Source organism: Homarus americanus, unplaced genomic scaffold, assembly GCF_018991925.1.
Source record: "Homarus americanus isolate GMGI-L3 unplaced genomic scaffold, GMGI_Hamer_2.0 scaffold41027, whole genome shotgun sequence".
Taxonomy (NCBI): domain Eukaryota; kingdom Metazoa; phylum Arthropoda; class Malacostraca; order Decapoda; family Nephropidae; genus Homarus; species Homarus americanus.
The window spans coordinates 247,254-259,338 of NW_024745073.1; the positions used below are offsets into that span (position 1 = coordinate 247,254).

General features: G+C 42.6%; 1 protein-coding gene across 1 annotated transcript in view; it reads left to right on the forward strand.

Moving 5' to 3' along the window:
* The first annotated feature begins 9,870 nt into the window (after positions 1 to 9,870).
* LOC121878468 (sodium-coupled monocarboxylate transporter 2-like) overlaps positions 9,871 to 12,085 on the forward strand; it is a 46,106-nt gene continuing 43,891 nt past the window's right edge. Inside the window, exon 1 of the mRNA XM_042384706.1 lies at positions 9,871 to 10,148. The gene's annotated coding sequence lies outside the window, so the exon portion shown is untranslated. The remainder of the gene's footprint in view (positions 10,149 to 12,085) is intronic.

Genomic DNA, 12,085 nt, shown 5'->3' on the forward strand with positions numbered 1-12,085 from the left:
ATAACTTCTGATGATCATTCATCCCAACTTGGCCAATCAACATGTTTACTACACAAATATCTGTACCTGCATCTATCACAGAAATAACAATACGAAAAAAACTCAACCCACATCAGGTTAAGCAATCTTAATAAGAGTTTCCACAAATAAGATGGCATGGAAGGCAACATACTTTATCCCTTCACCACACATCACAAGATAATATATTAAGTTGAAAAAGACTACGAGTGCTGTATTGTGTTAGTGTAGCAAGATCGTTGGTACATAAAAGAACAAGCAAAATATCACCAGATTTCTGTAATTGGTTTTATAAACACCCCAAAGGTTGAAAGCCGGTGATAACCCCAAGCTGTCGTAAGCTATCCAAACTCATGATTTTGAAGCCACGTGAATCTCCATGACAGTACTGTACCTAGTGACACCTGTTTACTTTGTCGGTAACTAAAAAAACAATCATTGATAAGGCCAATAAGATAAAACACACCGTATTACTTTGTCGCATTGGAAGAAATGTCTCATGTCTGAAGGTTTGGCGCATGGGACACTGGTATAACCTTGGCTCACAATGTTGTACTCATCTGTTTAAAGAATTTAAATGTATACAGGATACTGCTTGTAGTTAATCTTCCTCTTACTGGGGTTATCAGAGCTTAGGCGGAACGTAAGACTATACCCCAGCGGCCCAGCCTCAGTAAGCGTGATCTGTGGCAGGTGCTCACGTGACCAAGGTAACAGATGCTAACTTCTTCACTTTCATTCTGGAACATTGACTCCATGTCACTAATATCCCCGTTACCACCACTCTTAATGCAAATTATAAGTCTAGAGATTATCAATTTATCAATAATATCAAAGGCACTTTTTGTGTTTAAATTTTCAATAACATCGTGGATATTATTGTGTTAACACGTCTCAAATGATGCCACACAAACATGAACATCCGTCACTCACCACTACCCAAACAGCACTAAAGCTCAATATTGTGATTTGTGGTCAGATATTGCAACATCAAGCAGATCAGCTTGTGATTGGCTGAAGCTTGTTGTCTCAAAACAATACAGATACTGTAATCACCCAAAAGCTGGTTTCATCAAATGCACTTGTTTTGTGTTCCAGAGATTAACATTATTAGTATTTTATTGAAACGACCATAAACCAACAAGATACTGCGACACACCGCTGAATAATGTAACAACAAACGTGAGAATTAATACATCCGTGTCCCAGTTATTACAGTACGCGTAATTAACTAAAGCCCGTAAACCTTAACAGCAATGGACGGAGGAACACTCGAGGCCTGGAAACTTACACTAAAGATGTGTAGGGTATAGGGTGCTAATGCTCAGAAGTAACTGGTTATATTTTGTCACCAAAAGATATATACACAGACGATGCACTGCTGATCAGCCTTACACACAGTACTGTACCAGACTCATCACCCTCAAGATTAAGACCGTCAAGAAGCAAAGGCAAAACGACCTATAGAACGCACCCTCTGCTAAAATAAGCTTATATTTCTTTGTTTTTGCACTTTCATCTACAGCATGACGACAAGGAGGTGGTGTGTGTGTGTGTGTGTGTGTGTGTGTGTGACCCCCACGGTTGCGTCAGGAGGCATCCCTGGCATGCACTGTCGCCTCACTCCCCGAAACTATACTCCTGAGCGGCCGCTTTCTAAGGATTCTGTTTTTGTAGCCGCCACCGTTATTCTTGTTACATATTACAGAACTTCTTAATCTGGCTAACCTAATGGGATGCTTTAACTAGTGATATCACTAAAAGTTGCGACATTCCATAAAAGTGAACTCTATACACGAAATATGACTCCACATCATGAAGTACGATATAATCTACGACTGATAAGGACTACAACTTAAAAATAATGAATGTTTGTTAAGAAACTAGACTGGCCTTCTTGTAACGCCAGTTTTTTTTACCAGGCACAAGGTTGAGACAAGTGATTCATTATCTCCACAGCTTAAAAACACAGATCACAATCACACTATACACGAATAAGAAAAGACTAAAGACAGACAACAAATATTCAGAATTCCTAAGCATAAATATGTCGCAAGCAGATTGTTCATTCCTTGGGGAAGGATCTCAGTACAGTTAACTCACCCACAACAAAAACACCCCAGCACACTCGGGATTAACTGCCCGGCTACACTGCACAGGATATTATATGATCCAAAAGTTCCAAATCAACTTACATGATCATATAGTATCTCATGCCTTATTTACTGCAGCATCCGGATTTACTCTGAAGGATAAACTCCCCACAGAGAACTAACATTTTATATCAGTTTTAATAAGAAATAAACACATAAAAAAAGTTTGTGTTTCTCAATATCACGAATATAGCAATGGCTCCCCCCGCCCCCCGTGATAGTCCCACAATACCAGTAGATCATCCCTATTAGTGTCCTCGAGGGTGAAGGGGGCTGTGGAGACACGTACTACCCTGAGACCTAGACACGTACTATACCCTGAGACCTAGACACGTATTACCCTGGGACCTAGACACGTACTACCCTGGGACCTAGACACGTACTATACCCTGAGAGCTAGACACGTACTACCCTGGGGCCTAGACACGTACTACCCTGGGGTCTAGACACGTACTACCCTGGGGTCTAGACACGTACTACCCTGGGACCTAGACACGTACTACCCTGGGGTCTAGACACGTACTACCCTGGGGTCTAGACACGTACTACCCTGGGACCTAGACACGTACTACCCTGAGACCTAGACAGTACTACCCACGTACTACCCTGGGGTCTAGACACGTACTATACCCTGAGACCTAGACAGTACTACCCTGGGGTCTAGACACGTACTACCCTGGGGCCTCAGTGTAAAATTCAAACGTCCTTTTTTTTCCTAAATTATGATAAGTGAACCTATCTGTGGCTGTCTGTCCGTGTGTCGTCTTCATGCCGCAACTGACGTGTGTGTTTGGTGCATGTTTACTCTCACAAGTTGTGGGAAAATCATAACTCGATGAAAATGTAATATTCTGGGCGTTGACCGCATTGTCTTTCACTCACACGAAAAAAAAAGAATAGTGCCAAATAACCCGAAATACTGTATGATAAAATAACACTCTTGATAATTTTAACTCCATCCAACTCATAACCCTTGATTATGAACTGTTACACAAGCCTGGTGGAGCATCAAGTAAGTTCTCCGGATGTGATGATAATGTGGACAACCCAACAGGTGTGTGTGTGTGTGTGTGTGTGTGACCCGCCGCACAGAAACCCCTCAGGAGATGCCCCTACTGATAGGAACCAAATTGACAGTGTGGGAGACAGACAACACTGATGAAGAGTGGCTCAGGGGTGTTAGACTGTAAGGGTCGAGCAAATATATATATATCGATCATTAACAACGAATAAGAAATACAAAAATCTGATAACGCCGTCATTAAATGTTGAGAGAGATAAGAGAATTTCGGTCACCTCAAGATTAACGCCAAGCTTCTTTTTTTTTCACCTGATAATTACACGTAAAGTATGGCGTAACAGGATCTTTTAATCTCTTCCCCACTTAGAGGGTAAATGTAGTGGAGGAACCCTTGTAAGGTTCTGCTGTGTGAGTGTCGTTATCACCACTGGCAGTGACTGTGTTGTCTCTCTCAGAGTAGAGTCCTGAGGCTCGAGTTTACCACCAGGCCAGCACCCCACACAAAGGCCTCGTCTTACCACCAGTACTACGCTGTTGGTCGTGAATAATAAAACAACTAAATAACACGATGATGATATTAACCAATTCATGTAACTTCAAGGTTCAAACAGTAAAACGGATACAGGACCTGGCTTAATAACCACCCACCTGTCGCTACCTTAACGTACGAATGAATAGTGTTCTCGTCACCGTACTCTGCCACACTGCAGATTATACTGTAAGATAAAGGAAACTCGTCACCACTAGGGGGAAACATACAATATATAGGACAGTAAGTGTATGACATAAGATGTGACTGGGACAGGTCAACCATTAATTGTGGCTTCGTGTTTCACCGAGAACTATATAATTACCTATTACATCACCACAGAGTAAAATATTATGTACAGTACCAGTCATAATGTAACACGCGCTGCAGTACACACACAGGAGACCTCACCCTCATGCATCAGGCTCCGCTCATCACCAAAGTTGTCCCGTCCGTCATCTGTACCTGTCGTGAAGGTTGACATCACTGTATTGTAATAACCACACATGATAAGGTGCTAACAATAGCCGCCTCAAGATTTCACTAATCATCATTAACATGTAACACAACTACTGGTTATCTTGTAATGGACTTGAGAAAAAAATATTGGTGACGTTGTCTTTGTTAAGTGCGACAACACCCCGAGACACACATGTTAGCAGGAGTAACACGAGGAGCTAGGGCGTCATCCTCCTCCAGGACTTTAAATAGACAATCTTCCTCGTGTACCGCTGACGTAAACATAAACAAGAGAGTACAGTACCATGATTTACTGAACCCAAGCTATTGTAAAAAAATATCAAGAATTTCCAAAACCAGATATAGGGAAATAGTTCACCCTGAGTGGTCCCAAAACACATGACTATCCTACAGAAATAAAGAAAGTAATTACGGGTATAATTCTGATAATGTTCCCTACACCAACCTGGAACTCTAAGACGATGTAGAGATAATAAAGGCACGTGTGTGTCCACTAATTAATATTTCCACTGATTTAGGCAATTAAAAACTAGTCTCATGGACAGCAACTACGAGTGTAATTAATGGGATATATAACTCAAGCCTCGCTCACTGTATCAACCTGTAAGTAAGCCTAACCTAACCTAACCTATCCTAACCTAATCTAGCCTAACCCAGACCATAACACAGAGGAAGGAAGAGCAGCGTCACATTCACCGCACAAGCACCGACCTTGACCACCATCTTATACAGTACACACATTAAGGTAGACACACACCAACGTATTAACGACAGTGTTACCAACACCACTACCAAAAACACAGCAGCAGCTTTTAGTGGCGGTTTATGGTCAAATATTTACACCCTGCAGCTGCTGTTAATGTAAACAATGTGAGCGACCAGGGCCCGTCTCTCACCCACCCTTGTTGTTGTTTGAGTTACGTTGCGGCCTTCCTTAACCTAACCTAACCTAACCTAACCCAACCTCAGAAAACATAAACAGAATGATCAGAATGAATGTACGCACCAAGTTCAGATCAATAAAATTCTTGAAGTTCTGTAGTTATCAATAATTACCGACGTACCTACACAGTTAAGAAGCTTGCGGGCGACACACTTCCCTCCCCCTCCTCCTCCTGTGACCTTGCTGAGATAAGAAATAACTATTAGCTCGATTATCTTTTATATTTCCCCCTCTTGCTGTTTTTATGCCGTCTATAAGTGTCACTGTCTTCAGGTTCACGTCTCGGTGTTTACAAAGGCTGACACCACGACAACATAAAGCAGAGAGTGATAATAACAGAGGGAATGATCTCTCTCTTTCTCAGAACAGCATCTTAACCCCTACTACCACTATCAAACTCACCTCTACCACCACTACTACAACCACCACCATCAAACCCACCGTTACCACTACTACTGCAACCACCATCACCACCACTACTACTACCACCACCACCCCACTACCATTACCCCACCCCTACCACCTCTACCCCCTGTTATCACGTCGTCTCCTCCCGACTATAAATTTACCGTCCGCCACTAGTTCTCAGAAGACCTCGTAACACCATTGGCTGGTTAGTTGTGGGGCCTCCTGTACGTGTTGAGGTCATGTCTGTGTCGTGTGGTGCTGGGGGATGTCACATGCTGCTTAGTGAACACAGAAGCTCTTGTTCACCCCTTCAGTCAGTCAGTCAGTCTCATGCACACCTACAAACTCACACCCTTGAACATATGCACACAGGTAAATGTGCATCATTTCTCTCTCTCACACACACACACACACACACACACACACACACACACACACACACACACACACACACACACACACACACACACACACACACACACACACACACACACACACACACACACACACACACACACACACACACACACACACACACACACACACACACTGATGAAGTTACAGTGTGATGCCTGATGAAGGACCCCACTTTATGTTGTGTACTGATAAACAAAACTCTCGTAAAACGCCCGTCCTTACTGAGAGAGAGAGAGAGAGAGAGAGAGAGTTATTATTTTACCCAGGGCAGTGACACAAGACAGTAAATATACCTGTGACGCGGCAGTGTTTCTAGGACGAAGACGTGTCATGACAGATACATCTCACAGGTATATATATACACACATAAAAGCCACCGAAAATACCATGGGTTTCTCGATCATTTACACACACACACACACACACACACACACACACACACACACACACACACACACACACACACACACACAGAGGGATAAGTTAGGCGGGGAAAACTATCAAACTCCAATTACTAAATACATTTCAACATAACTCAAATTATCTATCGTTGCTACATACATATTGTCTCATTTTACAATTGCGAGGAAAAATATATAAACTTTGGATAATGAGAGCTGTGGCAGCGTCTGATCACCACAACACTGCCACACCCTGACCCACACCCCTAACTCGCTACTCCCAGGATGAACAAAGACTATACTGGCCACGCAGGTATACTCATAGTGAAACAGTTGATTTACCTGGGGGGGAGATACTAAATAACAACAATATTAACATAACTGAGCGGTTACATGACAAACCTAACCTAACCTAACCTTTGTCTTCCTTTCCATTAACGTTGTATTTGTCATGTTAGTAAATGTCAGCACACCAAGCAGAGCCAACCAAGTGAACCTGATCTAACCTCGCCTGATATATACTGTGCTCAAGGAAGTATTATGTAACATCATCAGGATTAATTAAGTGGTGTTGGTAAATACTTATTAGAAGTGAACCAAGTTGATCCTATTTTACTTATTTGTTTCTTTATTTATTTTCATTCCATAATCTATTAAGTCAGTTTTTCTTTTGTTTTTATTACACATCTTTTCATTTTGTTCACTGTTTACTTTTTCTGTCAAATTACATAGTGTGTTGTGTTCTTCGTGGGGGTAAATATCTACTCCCTAGGCGGGTTCGTGAGGGGTGAGGGGGTGGCGTGTGAGGGGTGAGGGGCGGGCGTGTGAGGGAGAGGCGGGCGTGGAGGGTGAGGGGCGGGCGTGGAGGGGTGAGGGCGGGTTTGAGGGGATAGAGGCGGGCGTGTGGGTTAGGGGTGGCGTGTGGAGGGGTGAGGGCGGGCGTGTGAGGGGTTAGGGGCGGGCGTGGAGGGGTGAGGGGCGGGCGTGTGAGGGGTTAGAGGCGGGCGGTGAGGGTGAGAGGCGGGCGTGAGGGGTGAGGGCGGCGTGTGAGGGTGAGAGGCTCGTGAGGGGTGAGGGGCGGGCGTGTGAGGGGTGAGAGGCGGGCGTGTGAGGGGTGAGGGGCGGGGTGAGTGTGCCCGCGTGCCGCCTCACAACCATCAGTGTTAATCAGTGTCATCATCATGTTACCACTTACAACATGCACGTCAGGGATCACTAAGAGGCTTATCCTGGGCGTCGGGCTCCTTACTCTATCTCTCAGTGACCTAAGCACTTCTCATCCTTGGCGCCAATGACGTCTATCTTAACAAAAATATTCCCTCTCTCTCTCTCTCTCTCTCTCTCTCTCTCTCCTTTGTGTTGTTCTATGAAAGCTCTCTGTCATGTCAACAACCACACGCAGAAGCCACTGGCCCTTGGGAGGCTCAAATCACAACTTAAATTTCTAGTGAAGTGTTGATATTATCCTCCTCCTATTTCCTCTCATCGCCTCCTATCACGAACATTCACTCAACAATACTTTATCTCCTGTTCGTACAATGCGACACCGTGGTCTACCTCCTCGTGCATGACTTTTATCCTGTCTAATTTAACCCAGTAGTGCGGCCATTACCAGTAACAACACATTTCCACCCCTGAAGTATATACGAGCCGCCCCCCCTCTCCTCCCCGTGTCATCCATCAATCACTTGGAGTAGGTGACTCAGGGTGGATGAGCGACTATCTGGGATCTTCCTTCTGTTGTTATCACACCTGTACTTTACCTGAAGGTTGGTGTTAGTTTCTTGCCCTCCGCCCCCTCCAAGAGCCAGTCAGGGGGTTCTCATATAATACAACACAACGTATGGAGGAGAAACAGCTACTGGGTCACACTACACGGTAATATCAATGAATGAACCCTTCCCACTCTTCCCTTAGCTCACCACCCCCCTAACTTCCCCTCTACGGTACAGTACACACATAAGCTGACTGTATTATACCATCGAGAATACAACTGATTACATTACAACACGCACTGTATCCCCCATCCCTCTGCTGGCGAGAACATGAACCAACCAAGTGATGATGAGAATATATGATGATTTATTTTGGGTTATAATACATCACTGGATTATGTTGTATTGTTGTAGCTTAAAAGACACAGATATGAGACATTAACACCATCATATTGTCTCTCTGTTTACTGATACCAGGAGGTGATGTTACCGTGAGGTGTTGATGTTCGAAAAATTCAGTAAAAAAAATATTATTGGGTTATATTTAAAGAGGACCCCATGCATAGGCACTGTATAGCCTCGAGAGACAACCTAACCTAACCAAACCTAACCTAACCAAACTTAACCTAACCACCTTCACTTAAAGTTAGTTACAGTACCTATTTACATCTTGGGAGCAATAGGAGTGAGCTAAGATCAAACCAGCGACCATTATTAGACCCCAGCCATTATCCACCCCACCACCACATCACACGTTAAGATATGACCTAAAAATCCAGCACTATCACGTGACGAACCATTATACTCGAGTCGTCAGTGATAAGAAGAGATAAGACAGTGAGAAACAATGAGGATTAAGCCAGTACACGTCGCTGCCAGGACCAATATTGACAATAATCCAGCCAGCGTTATGATAAAATAATCCTCATTACACGTTCACTTCAAGTACACAATTGATTGATTTTAACTAAAGACACAGAAATTAATTAAAACTACACCAAAATGACCTTAATTTGACACGTGTACTTAATTAGCTTCATGCAAAATTAATGAAGATATTTGGGAAGACTGGTCTCCGAACTGGTGTTATTTAAGGTGCCAAGTTACCGTAGAGTGTTACAATACTGTTGATGCCATTTTCAGACGTATATATTTTGTGTTTGAGATTATATCAACCTGTGTATAGTTTCACTGCTGTAGCCCTCCACTCAGTGTATACCTCCTCATGATATCAATTGCCCCACAGTCCCCAGCCGTCACCAACACCCCTTCCTCCTGACCATTAATATCCCTCCTTCAGACAGGGACTTGCCACAGACAATACGGAATGAAATCAGGTGAGGGAACCGGCTACTAGGATCAGGAGGCCGGGTAAAGCTTGGCCAGGTGACTAATATTTTGTATATTGGGCGATACTATTTAAAACATGGCGCAATATTTCCGTGATGTGATTAATAAATACTAAATGAGTAACAGTACAAGAGAAGATGTTCGTTCCCAGAATACTGTGACACACAGGTGTTCATTATTACAGCATCCACGATTCACTGCACTTTATTCAAGGAAAATCCTCCCACGAAGCTCCAGGTAGGGCGAGAATCATCCCTTATTGGGTAAATTACGAACCAGATTTACACCGTAAGTTTCTGAAAATTCCCCAATGTTCATCTTAGTAAAGCCAATGCCGTCAACCAACTAGCGAAGCTTGCCCGCGCGTTGGCCACGCCCGCCGCCCCCTGTGGTCACAACGCGCCGAGAAGCCTGAGATATATATGCTAGTGCTGGCAGCAACTTACTCATTCCGCCGCGCGCCTCAGTGGAGGAAGGTTCATGCGCACTTTGATTCTCGCGTTTAGAGAGAACCCACAGTAATACCCACGAGGTGGAGCAAATAGTTACGGGTCTTATAAAAGCTGAAGGTTTAAACTTTTTTTATTTAAGTGTCTGATGAACTGTATCTGATATATTGAGTAGTTTGGTGAGAAAAGTTTAAATCACCAAGTAAGGAGACAAGAAGACGCGACGCAAGACTGCCACTCCAGAACAACAACTCATCACATAAGGTAAGGAACCACTACTCGACTGTATATTATAACAAATAAATACATAAAATTTCTACATGACCGCGACAGCTGTAAATATTTCACACATAACTTTACTTAAAAGTTGTCCCCAGAAGGAAGAGGTAACGTGGAGGAGCCGTGGTGATTTAGTGTTAACTGAGAGTGGGGTACTGTGCAGCGGAGCTTTGATATAGTAAAACCAGGATATGAGCCATCATGCTTAGTTAGCACGCCACGGAAGCCTCTCTGTAAGATGCTGTGTTGAGCTACGTGTTCCTACCCTACAACCCATCCCCTTACTACAGATGTTACCCTTTTTTTTTATTTTAGAAAACTAAATTCCTTTCCATATAATAAGTGAACCTCGAGTTTACAGGACAATAATTGCACTAGCGTGTTCATTTAAGGCGCCTTGAGTAAGTAAACTAGATTGGCAATAATTGTCACACCTGTTCGTCTACACAATATAAATTAATGTTTACTAACCACAGGTACTGTACAACACATTCATCCACAACGATGTAAAGTAATATTTCTAATTAAACTTAAGTCAATTACCAGTAAAAAAAAATAATATATTTATATTCTATACGGTAAACACGGTACAGCCAAAATAATGCACGGTTTTGCATCCTAAGAAGAAAAAGCAATACCTTGTACTTCCTTATCAATGACCTTAAATTACCATGTTCCGGCTCCCACACTGTAGTTAAAAAAAATAGTCCACACTACCAAAGAACCTAAACCAACCACTATGTAGCTAAAGTGGTTAATTTGTGGGTCTACCGAGTGCTCACATGGCAGTCATCACTAAAGTTATCTTAATCAACTGAAGGACAACCCGCCTCTTTTACCCTTCCCTTGTGTCTCTCATGGATCCCACACTCCCCATTGTTTACATACACCGTCTTTCTGTAACAATAAAAGTCTCCGTTTACAATGATAAATAATATAAAATAAAGGTCTCGAAGGCGGAGAAATTTGATCATTATTATTTATTTACGTGTTGTGACTAGACTATCGCTGACCCACTCCATTTAATACACTCCCAAGGTATAACACAGGCATGACAAATGGGCCACACTCTCACTCACAGGTACACACATACTAATCCTTGAGATAACGATTAGGGTCCACTTGTTGCATTTAAGACAACAACACGGTGTTAGGGGAACTTCTCGCATAAAAAACAGAACGTTAGGTTAGGTTTACGTTAAAATAATACGATACGATACCACTTTGGAAGTCCTACATAAACACCAGGAACCTCACCTATCGTTGCTCACTTGTTTCCTCACCGCTGACGGAACGTGAACGAATCTCAATAATTTCTCACGACAAAATATTACTAATCATTTCAGAGATAAAACTAACGTCTTTAAATAACATAAAAAATTAAATGGGCAATATATTGGTATTTTTAATTAGATACTTTATCATATTGTTGAGGATAAAAATCAATCAAATATGTATAGAATAAGACTGTGTGTGTGTGTGTGTGTGTGTGTGTTAAACTGCAATAAATAAAAACTCCACGAATACACCTAGTTAACAAATACATACTGTACACAGGCTAGTCACCACACACTCCCCAGAGCTCGTCGTGCTATTGCTGTTATTACGCCTCTCAGGACCACCACCACTACACTTAACACGCAACACCCACCCCAACACGTGGAGAGAGAGAGAGAGTACTGTTTACTGCTGTGCATTATTGATGAGAAATTGACTTTACCCGCTAACATTAGTTTTTCTTCTCTGAGTCATAAGTTAATACACACTGAAAGGCGATAGATATTCTTGGAGTTTGAGTTGCTCTTGGGAAAACTGATCCGAGATAACAAAATACCTAAAACGTTAAAAAAAATAATAAAATAGATTGGGACGATGGTCATAAGTTACTCCCATAGACCCGCGCTTGAAGAAATGAAAACAGC